This window comes from Drosophila pseudoobscura, chromosome X (genome assembly GCF_009870125.1).
Source record: "Drosophila pseudoobscura strain MV-25-SWS-2005 chromosome X, UCI_Dpse_MV25, whole genome shotgun sequence".
Classification (NCBI taxonomy): Eukaryota; Metazoa; Arthropoda; class Insecta; order Diptera; family Drosophilidae; genus Drosophila; species Drosophila pseudoobscura.
Genome location: NC_046683.1, coordinates 14,090,469 through 14,106,711, shown reverse-complemented (window position 1 = coordinate 14,106,711; position 16,243 = coordinate 14,090,469). Strand labels below are relative to the sequence as shown.

At 46.3% G+C, this 16,243-nt stretch overlaps 1 non-coding gene across 1 annotated transcript; it reads right to left on the bottom strand.

The window, feature by feature from the left end:
• Positions 1-15,946: 15,946 nt before the first annotated feature.
• On the bottom strand, positions 15,947-16,018 carry TRNAG-UCC (transfer RNA glycine (anticodon UCC)). The gene has a single exon. It is a non-coding gene; the product is annotated as a tRNA-Gly (tRNA).
• Positions 16,019-16,243: the final 225 nt, after the last annotated feature.

The window sequence follows — 16,243 nt, the reverse complement described above, 5'->3', positions numbered from 1 at the left end:
CGCAGCCAGAGCTTTCCTCGCCCTCGCCGACTGGCCGCCTCGCCGAAGTGTTTGTAGGGGCGGATGGTATGGTAGGTGGGCGGGTGGCTGGCAGTTTAGCTGTGTGTGGAGATGCAACAGCCTCGAAGTTCCCTTCGATTCCGATTCCTGCTGTCCTGCAGATACAAATACTAACAGATAGGATTGATGGGAGCTACTCGCATTTGATTGGTGGCTAACACGGGAGAAATATAATGAGTCAAACATATAGAACCAAATGGTTAGAAATAGATAAACTGGAAAGATACATATATACGAGTGCTATATGTTGTCAGGAAGGAAATGCCGGTGCGTAAGATGCTGTATAAATATTTGTATAGAAAACAGATTATCGTAAACAGATTGAACAGATATGAATTTAACTAGATAAATCGCAAATGTGCATATAGTTAAATATCAACAAAAAAGATATATGTACATATATAAGACCCCGTGTTAAGCGAAACTTCGTTACGTTCTTAGAACTGAACTGTTTTTATCCAAGTTTCACAAAAAATGACTTCAATATTTAACATCTTTATCTTTCTTTGTACCATTCATATTTTCCATTAACAGATTACACTTTTTTAATTCATTCTTCATTCTTAGAAATCTCAAGCTATAATTCATCATAAATGCCTCCTCCTCCTCCATAAGCAACCTTTGTATATCATGACTCAAGACATGTCTTTGAAACCTTCGCCTTCAATTAAATGAGAAAAGTTTTAAATTTCATGGAACTCATATTGTGACACTTTTACAGGAGCTTTGTCCCTTTTTCTGTCGGTGTAAAAACTGCAATTTGTATATTTTATTTATTAACTTTTCGATTTAATTAAACTGCAGTACAACTTTTACACATACCACAAATTCTTTGTTCAGACTCCCCTTTATTTGGAGGCCCCCATGCGTATACGTATTGTTTATTGGATTATTTGATGCATACAAAACAGCACTCAGGCCTCAATGGGCAAAAGATGAAAAGTAATGATTGCCGCCAAAGTCCAGGCTTATCGCGGGGGGCCCACAACCGGCGTAGATGACATTCGACTGTATACGGTGCATATGTATGTCCTGGATGAATGGACACAACTACGATACATTCAAGCTCTTAGGAAACAAAAGAGATGAATGCACGAGATGCGATCAAAGGTTCGTTGGGGCACGATACTACGAGGGGGCAAGCTGCAAGCCTGCAACCGGAGAGTCTCTCTGCTGACCACGTGGCTGCTGGCCACTTTGCGGGCCACCTTGAGCCGTGTTCCGTGTCTGAGTAACCGGAGTCTCTGCTGTCGCACCTCTGCTGCGGCAAGGCTTTGCCTTAACCCCTGCACCGATGCATCGGGGGCATGCGACAGTCTCGCAGCTGAAGTTTTGTAATTGCAGAGTCGTAAATCTGTTTAAATTAGCTGTTAAGCAGGTTGTCTGCACGATGAAGTTGCATCCGCCATATACCGTTACCGTTACCAGTAGCAACAAAGCAGCCGCCACGTCTACCTGCCTTACGCCTTACGCCGCATGCCGCATGCCGCCTACTGCCTGCCACTTGATAGTTGATAGTTGCAGGCGGGCATCGGCTTGTGTTGGCGATTTAAGCCTGGGCCCGGGGCCTCCATCTTCTTTGTCATAAGAAACTTATGGTGTGCTCGCCGTTGCTCAGGTTCCCGCTGCCTGACCCCTGGATTCCCATTTCCCACTTCCGGCTTCCGGCTCCCGGCTATGGGTCGCAGTGTCTGGCCGGATAATTGCCCCCGCTGAGAACATCATATCGCCACCGTGTTTATTTACAAGCTGAATGCAAAGTACTCTTGTAGGGAAGCTGTGCGCTCCATGAAATACCTCTCTACTGTCGAATTGAATGGCAAAACGATGGTTAAACGGTGCCAGGAGCAGGCCTGTGGCTGGCCAGAAGTCGAACAAAGTTGCAGCAGCCGTGCCCCTGGGGGAATGATCCCACTTCGCACAATTTTGTATTTCCCACATCCACTTGTGCTCTTTCCATCTCTCTCTCTCACTCCCCGAAAACTTTTTAATTTCCATCCGTACTCGACCCTGAAAGCGACAATTCAATGAAGCCGCAGAGCAGCAGATTCCCATTTTGCCGGTGACTACAAAGTCTGCTCTGTCGGCTGGGCTCTCCAGGTGTCCGCAATGATGGTCTTGAAATGGAAAACAGTAGGCACTTCCCCCAGGATATCTCGAAGAGTCTTACCTACCTACCTACCTCTCTGGGAGGCCACTTACATACATCGAGCCATTCATAGGTAAGACGTTGTAAAGATACCCCCAGCATTGAGGAAAGTATCGAAAAGTATAGCCAGAAAGTTTCTTCAGCCTAGCATCTGTGATCCTTGCCCCACAGAATCCAATTGATTGCGATCCCCACTTGTCCGTCAGTGTTTAATCTTATCACAAGTGAAATAAAGCAATATATTTGATCAAAGCTCCTTCTGCGCCATCCATGTTGGTAATCTCACAGCCAGCGTGTGGCAAGTGGGGCTCAGACAGCGCAGATTTCCTGCCGAATGCCACACCCGCACCAGCACCACCATCACCCCTACTGACCTTCATCATGTGCCCCTCGTCCTCGTTCTTCGTCTTGCCCCACACAACAATCACATCTGCTAACATGCAAATCAATGTTAGCTGCAGCATCTGCCTGACTGTCTGACTCTGTGTATGTTGCCCCCCGCCCCCTACTGCTGCTGCCACACCACCGTTCGTCACCATTGATTCGATGTGTGGGCCCTGTCGGTAAGCGGCTTGTATGTGCATGGCATGCAACATTTTCGCTTCGCCGCTCACTGGGAAAATCAACTCGAGCCCCTCCGGCCCATTCGTACTCGCCCCTCGGTCCTCGCCCTGCAATGCCACACATTTCCCCTAATCTAGGCCCCCCCTTCACCGCCGCTGGTCCCATATTGCCCAAGCATTTCGAAGGGCACACAAAAATGTCGATTATGATTCCTGGGGCATGGAATGCGATGAATGCGGCGTGGGATAGGGATTCTATCGGGAGACCATCCCATTGGTCAGCGTAGAATTATGGGGTAGCAGAGAGAGGATAGTATACGATGGGATCGTATATAAAAACAGGAATATGGGAGTTAAGATTGTTGGACAAAATCGAGGCAATGGCGGGTACACATGAGGAAAGCATGGTGTATTATGGGATAGAACTTAATATATGATAAACGAAAGTGATAGATTTAAAGAAAAACATGTGTTGTGGCTCCGATTCCAATCAAATTGGTTGCTGAATTGGTTGTACACCCGGTCTTCTCGTTACGTTTTGCACTTGTCGCCTGCCTCAATGGCTGGTTGTCTGTCTGTTGCCTGTCCACCTGCAGGCCCCTGGTATCCGGCCCCCAGCCATGCCCCATGGGCACCCACCATGCTGCCCAGTGCGAGCAGCATGTAAATGAAGTCTCGCTGTGCCTGTCTATCCACCATCCATCCATTCATCCATGTGGAGCCAGACTCCGACCCCGACCCCGACCTCGACCCCCGTCCAGATACCGGCTCTCCGTCTGTGCCACATGCCACATGCCCGGTGCCAGATGGAAACAGTTCAATCATAATAAACTCCAAGTCAATTTTTAATGATACAAAAAAGACAAATGTTCGTCTCTCTCACACTCTCTCTCTCCCTCTGTCTGCCGCAATCTCTGGGGGCAAGCACCGCATAAAGCGGCATAAATTTGTTGCATATGTTTAGGCGGCAACTTGGGGAAAGCCGAAACCCTGTGGCAAGTGTGAAACTGAGGCTCGTTGCGGAGTTCCTGTAAGTCCCAGTATTTAATTTTAGGAGCTGAAATCGCCTTCAATAAAACGTAATAAATTCACAGCCTGGCGGAAGTTCGATTAATTCCGGGGAGCCGTTTGCTTGCTCCCTAAATTTGGATTCATTCATGAGGTCTGGAAGTCGTCTATTCAATGAAATGAATAAGTCTGAATAAGCTCTTTTAAAATATTCCAGTTTCATGAACATCCTGTAACCGCCATGGAAACTAGGCAGCCTTCATTTATTTTCAGTGGAAGTGCAGTGTCCTGTGATCAAAAGGATTGCATGGAAGGACTTCAAAGGTTCCAGAATCTTTCGTGCTCGACACGAACGATTTATCCTGGGAAACAATTGGAAGGTGAGACAAATAAAATATGAATGAATTCCTGTTTATGTGGAAAGCAAGTGAGCTTGCATTCATTCGCTGAATATATTATATTTTCGGATGAAAGACATTCGTCATATCATAATGTCGGCTTGCATTCACTTTCACATTCGCACAACTGAAGGGAAATTATTAAATGTTACAGTTCGGTAATAAATTGGATCAAAAGGGATTGCCTTCGCCGCCGTCTGCCCGCGACTGACTGATGATTGATTCGGTTGTGATTTAAATGGTCTCGCTTGAGCGCTGAATTATTAATGACGTCGTTGCCGGATTACGGCCTCCCCTGGCCACAGAGCTCTCACTGCTCTCCTTCCTCTCGTCGCTCGCCCAGGACTCTGACTCTGCCGATGTGGTGGTGCCTGTTTTTTGTTTGCCTTACAATAATTTTATGGGGCCATACGCGCCCAATCCCATTTCAGCTCGTTAGCCACGGCGTATACGCAACAAGGTGGAACGCTTACATTTGGTCAGGGGCGTGGGCGTGGGAGTGGGAGTGGACGTGGGCGTGTTGCGAGAAGAGGAAACAAAAATAAAGATATAAATATAAATAAAAATGTGTATAAAACTTTACGTTCAATTGATTTCAATTTCGTTTTAATGAATTTTGCGGCCTCAGCGCAATTTCTGGTCGAATCCCCAAAGAGGAGGCGACTCCGCTCCCCGCTGTGTTTGTGTGTGTACCTGCATCTGTATCTGTATCTGTTCTCTGTCTGTCCGAACCAGTGTATCTGTACTGCGAGTATACATAGTTTGCTTTCAGGTGTTTATTTATGCCATTGCTTCGGCACAAACGTTCAATTAAAATTTCAATTATTAGCTGGCAAACAGAGAGCAGGCGGGCGGTCGGATGATATCAACCGAACCAAAAGAGTTGACCCCAGCAGCACCGGTAGGCCCGACCCCAACCGAAGATACCCTGAAAAATGTCACAACATTTGCTGGTGTCTTTCCCCGAAACAATTAAACGAACACAAACAAATTCGTGTAAGAAAAACATAAGGATTTCCAGTGTAAAGTTGCTCAATTTGTTTACCCTCAAAGGATTCTAGAATATGCTACTGAAAGGTGTTCGAAAAATAAAGGGTATCTGTTGCAGCTACAGGTTCGATGTGAAATTGGTTTTGGCTCTGGACAGGCAGATGCCACTGGCAGCCGCAGAAAGTGGCGGCCGAATGGAATATTGTTGCCAGCAAATCGGGCGGAAAAGTGAGTTGAACTCTGGCCTGATATCTGCTCCGGCACAGCTGCCACTCACCCCTTTCCGCCACCATTCGCAACCCTTGGATAAACAGAAAGCGGAATGGGGCTGGGTGGAATCGAAACAGCGGACTGTTGAGCGGGTTTCAAGGTTGAAATTTCAGAGCAATAATTACAAAGCTTAAAGTTTTCCAATTTTTCATCAGACCCAGTCGGAGCTTTTCGTCAGCCGGCCAGGGAGGAGGAGGAGGAAAGGGAGTAAATGTTGGTCCAATTAGGGGATTGCTCTCGGGTAGCATAAGCAGTAACTACTGTACTGTACTGTACTGTACTGTAATCCGCACGCAGCCTTCCTCCGACAATGTTAAGAGAATTTCACTCCTGTTCGGAATAATTACTCCGGCGATTCTCGCCTTTCAAGCTGCAAACCGAAACGAATTACACAGAGCCAAAGGCAGAGCAAAAGCGGGAGATGGAGATGGATCGGACCCCCCACCTTGGGGATCCCCGGGGAATATACTCGTACGTTTATCGTGCATCGTGGATATGTGCCACCAGCTGTCAGCAGGGTGCCAGCAGCCATTCCGGCCAGTCCTGCTCCTCTCTCATGGCCAGCATACGAGTACACACAGCTAACGAGCGCAGGGGCTGCCGGAGATAAATGCGTTGACAAAAGCTGTTTCGGTGGAGCAGCCAAACAACACCAACAGATACTCGTACTGAGAATACACCAGTTACATTCACAGATACAGATATAGCCTCGGACACCGAAGCTGTATATGCCCTTGCTATTCCAAAAACCTTGCCTTTCATCCGATAATTCCTTTATATAATCCGATAGTAATCCGATTGGGATTATAATAACTCGAACATTCGCCTGTAGGGCTCTAGTGACTCCACTACCAGATGGCTTTACCCTCTGGAAGGGCATAAATACTGTACAGCGCAGTCATGGAGGCGATGTGCAACAGCTTTGGATTGGGGAGCCGAGGTGCCCGCATCTGTTTGCGGTCTGCCTATCTCCCTGGCTGTTCGGCGTCCGCTTCAATGCACCAGACCCCGCGCCAGACCCCGATCCCGACCCCGGCGACCCTCTGCCGAAGCGCGGGTGGGTACGTAAAAGCTGCAATTGTGTATAATCCGATGAGCTCTGAAACTGAACGTTGAACCTGGGAGCAGGAAAAGCACGCTCATTGCATTTATCAATTTTCCAGAACTCAGAAGCCAGACCAGAACGGGCTCCAAATCGCAGTACGAGCCCCTGCCCCCGCCCCCGCCCCCGCTCAAGCCCCTACACTAGCATTTCCCTCTACCGACTTCCTAAGTCTCTGACTCCCTTGGCCACACGGCAAGTCCGAGTCCCTGGTTATAATTACAATTTAATTTGCAACAAATTCAATTTACGTTGCAACATTTAATATTGTTGACGAAGTTGCATGTGTATCTGACTGTGGATAACTGTGTTTTCTGTCCATCTGTATCTGTATCTGTGTCTGTGTCTGTATTTGTATCTAGGGGTGATTGCATGGCAACTACGTGGCTTAGTCGTCCCTGAAATTATCTGGAAAGCAGTTTTGAGTGGGTTCATGTCGGAGGTTCAACTCCGACATGCATATCTTACTCTGATTCGGTTGTTCATCCTTCAATTGGGTATAAGTCCATTGATTTATGACTCGAAAACAGAGACATGTAAAGGCTGTCAGCGTTTTGCACTATCGAACTGGGACTTGCCCAAGTCAGAGGTCAGAACAAGTTTACTGTGGATGGCAAGGGGTGCCGGTGCCGGGTGGCAGTAGGAGGCGTGACTCAGGCTTGGTTGGGTTCACAGCTTCATCACATCAATAACAATAAGGCAAAACCCTATGTCCCTACGTGCCACGGGCCATGCCATTCGAGTAAATCTAATTTGAAAGCAATTCGATTCAGCCACTCGCCCCACTCCTCTGAATCTGCCATTGCCTCTGCAGTGTCCATCTATAATCTTCTTCCCAATTGCTATCTTTGTTAGGGTCTCTTCCCATTTAGAATCTGTAGATACTATATCTCCGGTCCATGCATCTACCATCTGTTCTCTAGCCATCGCGAATCTGTTCTTCTTTGTATTTCCCATCTGTACTCTTTTCTAGTATTCTGTCGTTCCCTTGTCTCATCTCAAATCTATCTTCTATGCTGTTCCCATCTGTACTTATCTTATCTCTCAACTGTTCCCATTCCATCTCTCATTTTTCAGCTGCTCTCTTCCCATCTTTCATCTCTCATCTTTCAACTCCTAACTGGCTTTGGCCCTGGTTCTGTCTCTGGCTCTGGCTCTATGCAGACTCCTCTTGGCCCTGGCTTATTATTGATGGTAATGAAAATTTGATGATGGCCAGCAGACATCGTCTGAGCAACAACGCGACTTGGTCGCCTGTTCTCTCTGCTCGCTGCCAGCCTAATGATAATGACAATGACGATGATTGATTGATGTGTTCTTTTGGTGTTTGCCCCAGAACCAGCTCAAGCCTCAACCCCAACCCCCCAACCCTCCAACCAGGCTGCTGTTGTTCCGTCCTCTAGCTGCTGTTCACTGCCCATGTCCCATCCCGTCCTGAAGCCAGTTAATTAGTGCGAACTGACTTGGCAACCGCTGGAAATTCAAATGAAGCGTCAAATGGTTTTTCTTGGCTGTCCTCTATCCTCTGTCCTTTGTCCTCGAGCAGTCACAACGGAACGGGACGGAGCGGAAACCCCATCATAACAGCTCTCGAGGGGAGTCTTCAACACTTCCAGGCTCGACTCGACTCGACTCGACTCGTCTCGTCCCGTTTGGGGTGCCTCTTTTTGGGGTATTCTCGTGCATGAATTTATGAGCACATCCTTAATAACTCTTTTCAACTTTTGGGGCCCTGAATAAAGGAGAAGAAGCTGGGGCACACACATGACCTTGGCCGGCTGGCTCTTGGCCCTTTGCGGTCCCAGTCAAAAGAGTGGCAGCAGCGTGGAGCAATTTAATTTTATTGTTTCTCATTCATCTCGTATTAACTTCCACAAACAGGACGGACAGCAAGAAAAACATTTGCTCGACCTTTCAAGGAGAGGGATGTGGGATAGTGTGGGGCCATTCCCATGGGTCTTGTCACTCTTTCTGAGACTGGGCCTGTGTCCTCTATGACAGCAACAAGTTTTGTTCGATTTTCTCGCTTGTCAGCTTCTGTCACACACCACTGTGGAGGAGGGGAACCTCTCTGAAACGTATTAAGCCGATTTTTCGAGCTCAATGAATCATTTAAAAACTACGATATTACTTTGGGACGATTGAATTATTTGCCAGATGTACATAAATTATTTATGACAATAATTTGTGGTTGCAGACTGTTTTCTAAGACATCTTCTTAAAAATTCAATGGATCGTCTGCGAATATTTCCCGACGGGATCCTTATCTGTATGCAGAAAATATAAATATAATCTTTACTCTGATATTGTCGAGTTATATGTGTACATATTCAATTGAGCATCTGATGCCCTACGGGGCATTCAACGCTGTATATGGCATATGTACATAGCATACTATACGTACTATCCTTCTTCTGCCTGTGGCTGGGCTCTGTGCAGAGGCGGCACATGCCGCATATTGATTGCAATTTTCGTGGTAGGCCAATACAAACAAATACGTATTCTCTGACACATGCACCTACACACGAGCCAACTAATGCCATTGCGCCATTGCGAGTGTGTGTGTGCACATATACGTACAGTCGGGCCCACACTAATAGCAGGCCCGATCATGACCCGGTTAATACCGAGATGTACACCTAATATGTAGAGTCTTCGAAATTACTTGCCAGGAGAAGTCAAGATCTTCAATGAAATCTTTTTGTGATTCTATCGGCACTGTCCTGCTGCCAGCCGCTGTACTGGGTGTCTGGACTGGGTGCAACTTGTTGTGCCTTTTGTTTGACTAGCGGCTTTTGGTGCTCCTTCTGCACCTGCACCTGCCGCATGCCACACTGCCACACTGGCACAGTGCCTCACTGCTTTACTACGCCACAGCAATGCACTATGGTCCGAACGACCACTTTTGTTGGCCAAAATTAATAACTCCCGAACGGAACAAGATTTTTTCATTTAGTTTTTTGTATTGGATACATATAATCAATAAGAAATGGATTTAAGAAAAAAAATGGGCGTGGCACCGCCCCTTTTTTTAATAATGCATATTTAAACTTTTAGTTATAGTGAAAAAAAGTATTAGGCATATTTTATTTAAGAAAACGGCGTTGCACGACTAAAAAAAATTTTGATTTAAATAAAAATAAAATCGTTTAAAGGTTTCCGTAAATTATTGCCGAAATCCTTGTCTAGAAGCAAGGTTAACGCCTCGTTAAGTGAGATATGTGCCGGCTTTCCGACTGGGTCCTGTACAGCCTTACGAACTTAGTTAGCATATTTGAACATAAAGATAAATGTATTATAACAAAGGCTTGTGGCCAATCCACATATTTTCGTTCAAACATCTTTGAATTTTACCGGCATTTGTTCCGGTATGTTGCCAAACGGTAACAAATTTTCTTGCTGGTATCTTCAAAAGCTTTATTAATTTCATATGATATGTCGCCTTAAGATCCGTTTTCAAATAATTGATAATTTTACCCTTCTCTGAATTCCATTCGGCAAACAAATCTGCATTTTCGAATTTGAGGTTATGCTCTATTAATGCAAATTCCAAGAATTGTGGTAAAAAGTGGCATTTCTAACTATATACATTTCAAAAAGAATTTATTAATCTACGACACAGAAAAGGTTTCAGGGTGGGACTAGGTAGGACTCACTTTGTACACCTTTTCAAAAATTAGTTTTCATTACAAGTTGGCACATGTTGAAGGCCTCACTTTAACCTTCAATTACGAAGACATCAGAACTACTAGAGACAGTTAAAAACTCAAAACACGTAGTAAGAACCCGACAGATTAAGATTCATCAAAAAAATTTAATCACGTCTTGGCGTTTTTCAATTTTTGAGATATCTAAAGTGGTTATTAATTTTGCCACTTTTTCCCTTCACGTGCTTTACTATAAAAACAGTTGGGTTGCACAGCTGATTTTGCGAATGTGGCGCCATCTATGGAAATTTCTGGTACGCAGATTTAATGGTCGATCTTTTTCTAATGCAGAGCGATCAAAACCAGGTTTCAGTTTTGACTTTGAAAAATTAGGTTTTGGCCAACAAAAGTGGTCGTTCGGACCATAGTGCAATGTCGCAAACTGTCAGATACTGTTGCTCATCATGTTTTTAGTTTTGTTGTTGCTCCTGCTGCGTCTGGTGCTGATGATGTTAGCGCCTGTTGTTTTAGTGGTTGCACCCAAAATCGATACTCCATTTACCTATGCAATTCATTTGCTGCCTTTGGGGCAGTTGCTGGGAGCAGCCGCAGCTGAATCGAGGCGAGGTTTCCCACCTGCCACTGCCCCATGGCGGGGAAATTAGGAAAACCTTTCAATGAACAGAAGAGGGGCGTAAACCATAAACGAAATTAAATTATATACTTAAAGTTTCACATGCCACTAGTACTAGTACGAGTACAATCGTATCCAAATGCTAAAAGCCTAATGGCCTTTTCCTTTGGTTGGCAAGGGATCTATTTATTGAATTATCTTTTAAGCTTTACATTTAACAAATATTATTGTTATTGCCATCCTTTTCGTTTGTGGCTTAAATCTATCTTAATCTTGATGGTTTCTCCTTGTTCAAGAGTCTCATAATTGGCTGTATGCTGGGACATTGGGGAAATCTTTGAGCAACCAGAGCCCCGACCAGCACAGACCTTGACTAGCCAAACAGATTCCGCATGCAATCAGGCCTAGAGGATTGGATTCGCATTCCTCGTCCTGCCGCATTCTCAGACCTGACAAAGCTCTTCAGCACTCAGCATAGCATTCGTGTTCTGCTCTGCTCAGGTCTGATTTCACATTCCTAGGGCTAATTAGGCCAGGCCAATCGAGATGCCATGCCATTCTTTTGCTAATCTTCTGTGGTTTCCTTTCCTCCGATGATGTGGCAGATGATGTTGCACACGCTGCAGAAGCTTCGTCTGCTGTCTGCTGCTCTTGTTTCTTTTCCTTTTTCGGTTTTTTTTTTAAAGGAATTTCCAAATGGGAATGCAAATGCAATTTTCGAATGATTTCATTTGGGGTGTTTTCAGTTTGAGCTCAGGCGAAAGTGGCTAAGGCAATCCATGGCAATCCAAGGCACAGATGGATTGACATTCGGATTGAGGGAGGGCTTGATATTGTGTCTTCAAAGTGGGTCAGGTGGAGCTGTGATTAAATGCCATGGGCCAATCAACGCATGCCAGGAGACACTTCGCCACTGGACATTTTTTCATTTTCGCATTCCCATTTGAGGACACATGCCCTCTTGGCCAGAGTACTGGGGGCGGGGGGCTACTGCAAGGGAATGGTGAAAAGGTGATGAAAGAGAAGTGAATAGAGAAGGCTCGCAGACTGTCATCGAAACGGAAACGGAGCGAGGAAGTCCTGGCGGAAGCAAATCAGGAAGGAAGCTTGCGAAATTCTTTACAATACTCTGGCATTTCGTTCTGCTATGCGAGTCCTGGCCAAGTCGTAGACCCGCACCCCCACCCCCACCCCCACCCCCACCCCCACCCCCCACACGGCGGTTATTGTTCTGCTCTGGCCACACTTTGGTGAATAAGCAAATTGTTTCAGATTGACAGATTGCTGACCCACTCGCACTCCCACTCCCACTCCCACTCGCAACTCCCGCTCCTACTCCCATCATCTCCACCCAAAGTCCATTCGAGTGGAAGGCGAGAGTAGACCAAAGTTTGCGTAGACCCTGGCATCGATGTGATTTGAATGCCAAGTTTAATGGGAGCCAACTGTCGGTGCCGACGCCTGTATATGGTATCGAATGGGATTGGGAATGGGCTTCGTGATGGGACTGCGACTGGTGGCCAGAGCTGCCAATAACTGGCCACGCAATGATTCATCATGCTCCTGCTGCCGCTACTGCTGCAGATGTGCCTTCTGCTTTGTGCGATGTAAGTACTTTACTCGCCTCGCCTCCAGCTCATCCTCTTGGAGCCGACTCCAAATACAGAGTGAAAAGAGACAGGGAGTGCCATGGGCTGTGGCTGAGAAAAAGAGAGGCAGAAAGCAGGAGCTGGGTATTCATCTTGGGTGTTCCCAGATATACGTACATATGTCTATGCGGCACTCCTTAACGCGAACTCCTACATCGCGTACTTCTAGGCAAGGGCCGCGGCTCTACACTGTACTCGTTTAGTATACCAGTTTATGAAGTCATATATCTTATGCAACCTAAGCCAGATATTTTATATTCTTAAGTAGTTGTCCATGTTTCCATTCATCCCATTCAAACCCATGCTCCTCCACGGATCGGCATAAACTTCGCTGTCGGTGGCCCGTCGCTGTCGGCAGACCCCTGCACTGAAGTCCTCGCAGGGCCCAAACAATTTGTCGTTATCCTGTGTTGACCAGAGACTGTGTTGACTGTGTGCTGTGCCGCCCGTTGCCCAGCAGTTGACGCACCGACGGAGAGGCAACAATCGATTTTCCTGGGCTTAAGTCGAGCAAAACTCAACCTTAAAAATACGCTTAAGTTTTATTGTATTCCAATCTCATTAACTTCTTTTATTATTATTTGTATTTTGCTTCCACTGCCACTTCCACTGCCCTTGCTCCTCGCTCCCCTTCTCTCTTCCCACTCTTTCTATCTCTTTACTTTTCGAGCTCCTTCCCCACTTTTGTCATCCCCCTTCTGGGCCTGCCAACTCTCTTCACACTCTTCACGCTCTGCCACTCGATTCCACCCACTTTTACCCCAATTTACGCGTCTTCAACTTTGTATACCCTTCCAAAGAGTAGTTTTGTAATATCCCCCGAGATGTATACAATTTTCAGATCCTATAAAAGAATGATTAGCATCATAGCCCATGTCCTACAATTGCCAATTCAGAATGTATCCTAAATCCTCAGCAGATGAGCAGACATCTCATCGATATCTTATCCCATATATGAAGGAGCCCTCTGTTGCCCGAAAGGGTATCACATCTTCGAGCTTGTAAAGCAAGGCCTTCGCTCGTGCCTTCTGCTGTTGCTTCTTATTCTGCTTCTGCTTCTGCCAAAGTCGACTGCGATTGACGTATGTGTGTATGCAATACGGTTCTCTGTATCTGTATCTATAGCTGTGTGTGTGTAGCTCTGTGTGTGCGTGCGAATAAAATCGCATAAAATAAAGCAATATCCTTCACTTATTTGACATTTTGGGCCTACATTAATGAGGCCAATCCCGTGACTGGCCAAGAGCTGAGCCGAACTAAAACCAAACTCACGCTGAAATACAGTGGGCTGCACCGATATGTATGTTACATATATCCTTGTGCGTATGTGTGTTTCTGGGAGTATGGCTGGGGCTGGGGCGTTCGAGTATTATGATTAATGAGATTCCTAGCCATGACCAACCAGAATGTATCGAATTTAATCAGTTTGCTGGCATTTCGAACCGCAACGGAACCCAATACCACTTCCGATGCATCAATTTCCGTCGACATGCGGCCAAAGAAACAGCACGAGAGGCTGAGAGACTGAGAGGCACAGACGTGTGCCCCTTTGATGAAGAATATTTCATTATTGTGCATTCTGATTATCCAGCATCCATCTGCTCAGCCTTTCAGCCCTCTCCAGTCTCACCGGGTCCTTCTCAGAGTCCCTGACATCATTAATGTTGTTACTGCCTCCGCATCGGGCTGAAGCAGAAGCAGAAGTAGAGGAGCTTCTGGGGCTTCTTCTGGCAGGAGAGCTTACATATTGTCAGTTGTGTCAGTTAACTGTTGACACAGAAACCACTCACGCAGACACAGACACTGACACTGAAACACATGTACAGATACAGATACAGATGCAGATACAGATACAGAAGAGCTCCTCCTCCAGAGTGCTCATCCGTGGGTGGTCGTTGTTCCGCTCTGACGTTCGGTTTGCCTTCTGTTGCATTTTGCATGTTGTACTTCGATTTGCATAATCTTAATCTTTTGCACTCGCCAGGGATTTCAAATCCCAAGCCCACAAAGACAGAGAGAGAGAGAGAAAGAGGGACACAGACCACATCTCCCTCTTCCCGTCCCGACACCCACGTATCATCATTCATTTGAATTCTGTTTGATGTGGGACCTCCACTGACCTCTGGCTATGGCTCTACCCGACCGTACACCGTGGGAATGCCGCCACCTGGAAGATGGATCCTTCAAGATGGATCAAATAGGGTCCCATCCCCATTGCCGTTCCCTTTCCTATTTACCAAATATGTTCGTATATCCTTAAACATGTTATCCAAAACATTCTTTCAAGTGGTTTCCGTTCCTCCAAATCACGAATGCATTATCTTGCTGTAATCACAAAATCCAATTGCCTCGTTAGGACTCCACCGATGAAAGGATTTTACCACAGATTAAAATCGGAATCGACTCAAGGATCGAGTCCACCAAAAGCGCAAATGCCGATTGGCATGAACTCTGATGAATGCCGCCTGAGATTTGTCTGCGAATGTTCCATCGATGGGGCTCTGTCAATGCGGGCGGAGGAGAGAAATGGGGCTCAGATTAGGTGCACTTCGACCTCACTTCCCCCTACTCTGTGTGTGTGTGTGTTGTTTTGTGCAACATTCAGACGGCAGCGTCATTGTTTTCGCTTTTACTGTGGCCTCCTGCCACTGAATCAGCATACCCCTGGGTGCATTCGTAAATGTACTGAGCCGTGCGCTTTGTTGGTTTTCAATCATGAGCTTGCTTATCAATTTTTCTGCTGGCAACAATGCCAAACCGACGGCTAATAACCAGCCAACGTCATTGGATGTAAAACAATACCCAGCCACCCCCCAACCAGCCGACCTTCCTCTTCTGCTTATTGAAATATTGTGCAATCATCGTTTGCAGGCAATGAACTTCATCTGCATCACGGACAAGCCCCAGTCCCAGTCCCAGACCAAGTCCAGGCCAACTCTCAGCGCCACCTCGGAGGCGCCGCAGAATGTGCTCTCATTTCTGCAGCCAGAAAGGCGGTCGTTCGGTCGTTCGGTCGGTCGGTCGGTCGGTCGGTCGGTCGGTCGGTCGGTCGGGAAGGCCACCAATCAATTTATCCAAATGTTTTCTTGCCACTTGCCTGCCACTGACCTGACCCCATCTGCTACAAAACTGGAGCAAAGCCGCATTCGCTGAGTAAGTGAAAGTTGATGCAGCCAGCCCTCGGGGGGATTCGATGGCGATTTGGGGTCATTGGAGCTGGAGTTCCCTCTGTCTGGGGCTGCGCAGGCCGCCACTAGGGACTGGTCTGGCTGAAGGTTATCCTAGGATGACGCTTAGAACGATCCACCAGAGATCCTCACCGAAGTTTCTATACCCTTCTATACCCTTAAATCTACCAATACAATTTGCTCTCACAGATCTCCGGCATATACAAAAAGTATATTATGGAATATTCCCTTAAAAAAGCACATAAAATAACCATGAAAAAATAAGAAAAGGAAGAAAAAAATGAAATGTGCGTCGGCCGGGAATCGAACCCGGATCAACTGCTTGGAAGGCAACTATGCTGACCATTACACCACCGACGCCCCTTGGGGGTGTTGCGAATGCAGGCATCTTATTTCAAGTACCTTTTTGGAAGAGTCGCTAACGCGAAGAAGAACGGCATCAGGCGACTCATATTTCCGCCGAGGAATATTTCTAGCCAATATTGTTTCTATTATTATTATCTAATTATTGTATAATATTAGATATTATTATTATTATTGCTTGACAGATGGTGCGGGAAACCTCAAGACTATCTGATGAAGACT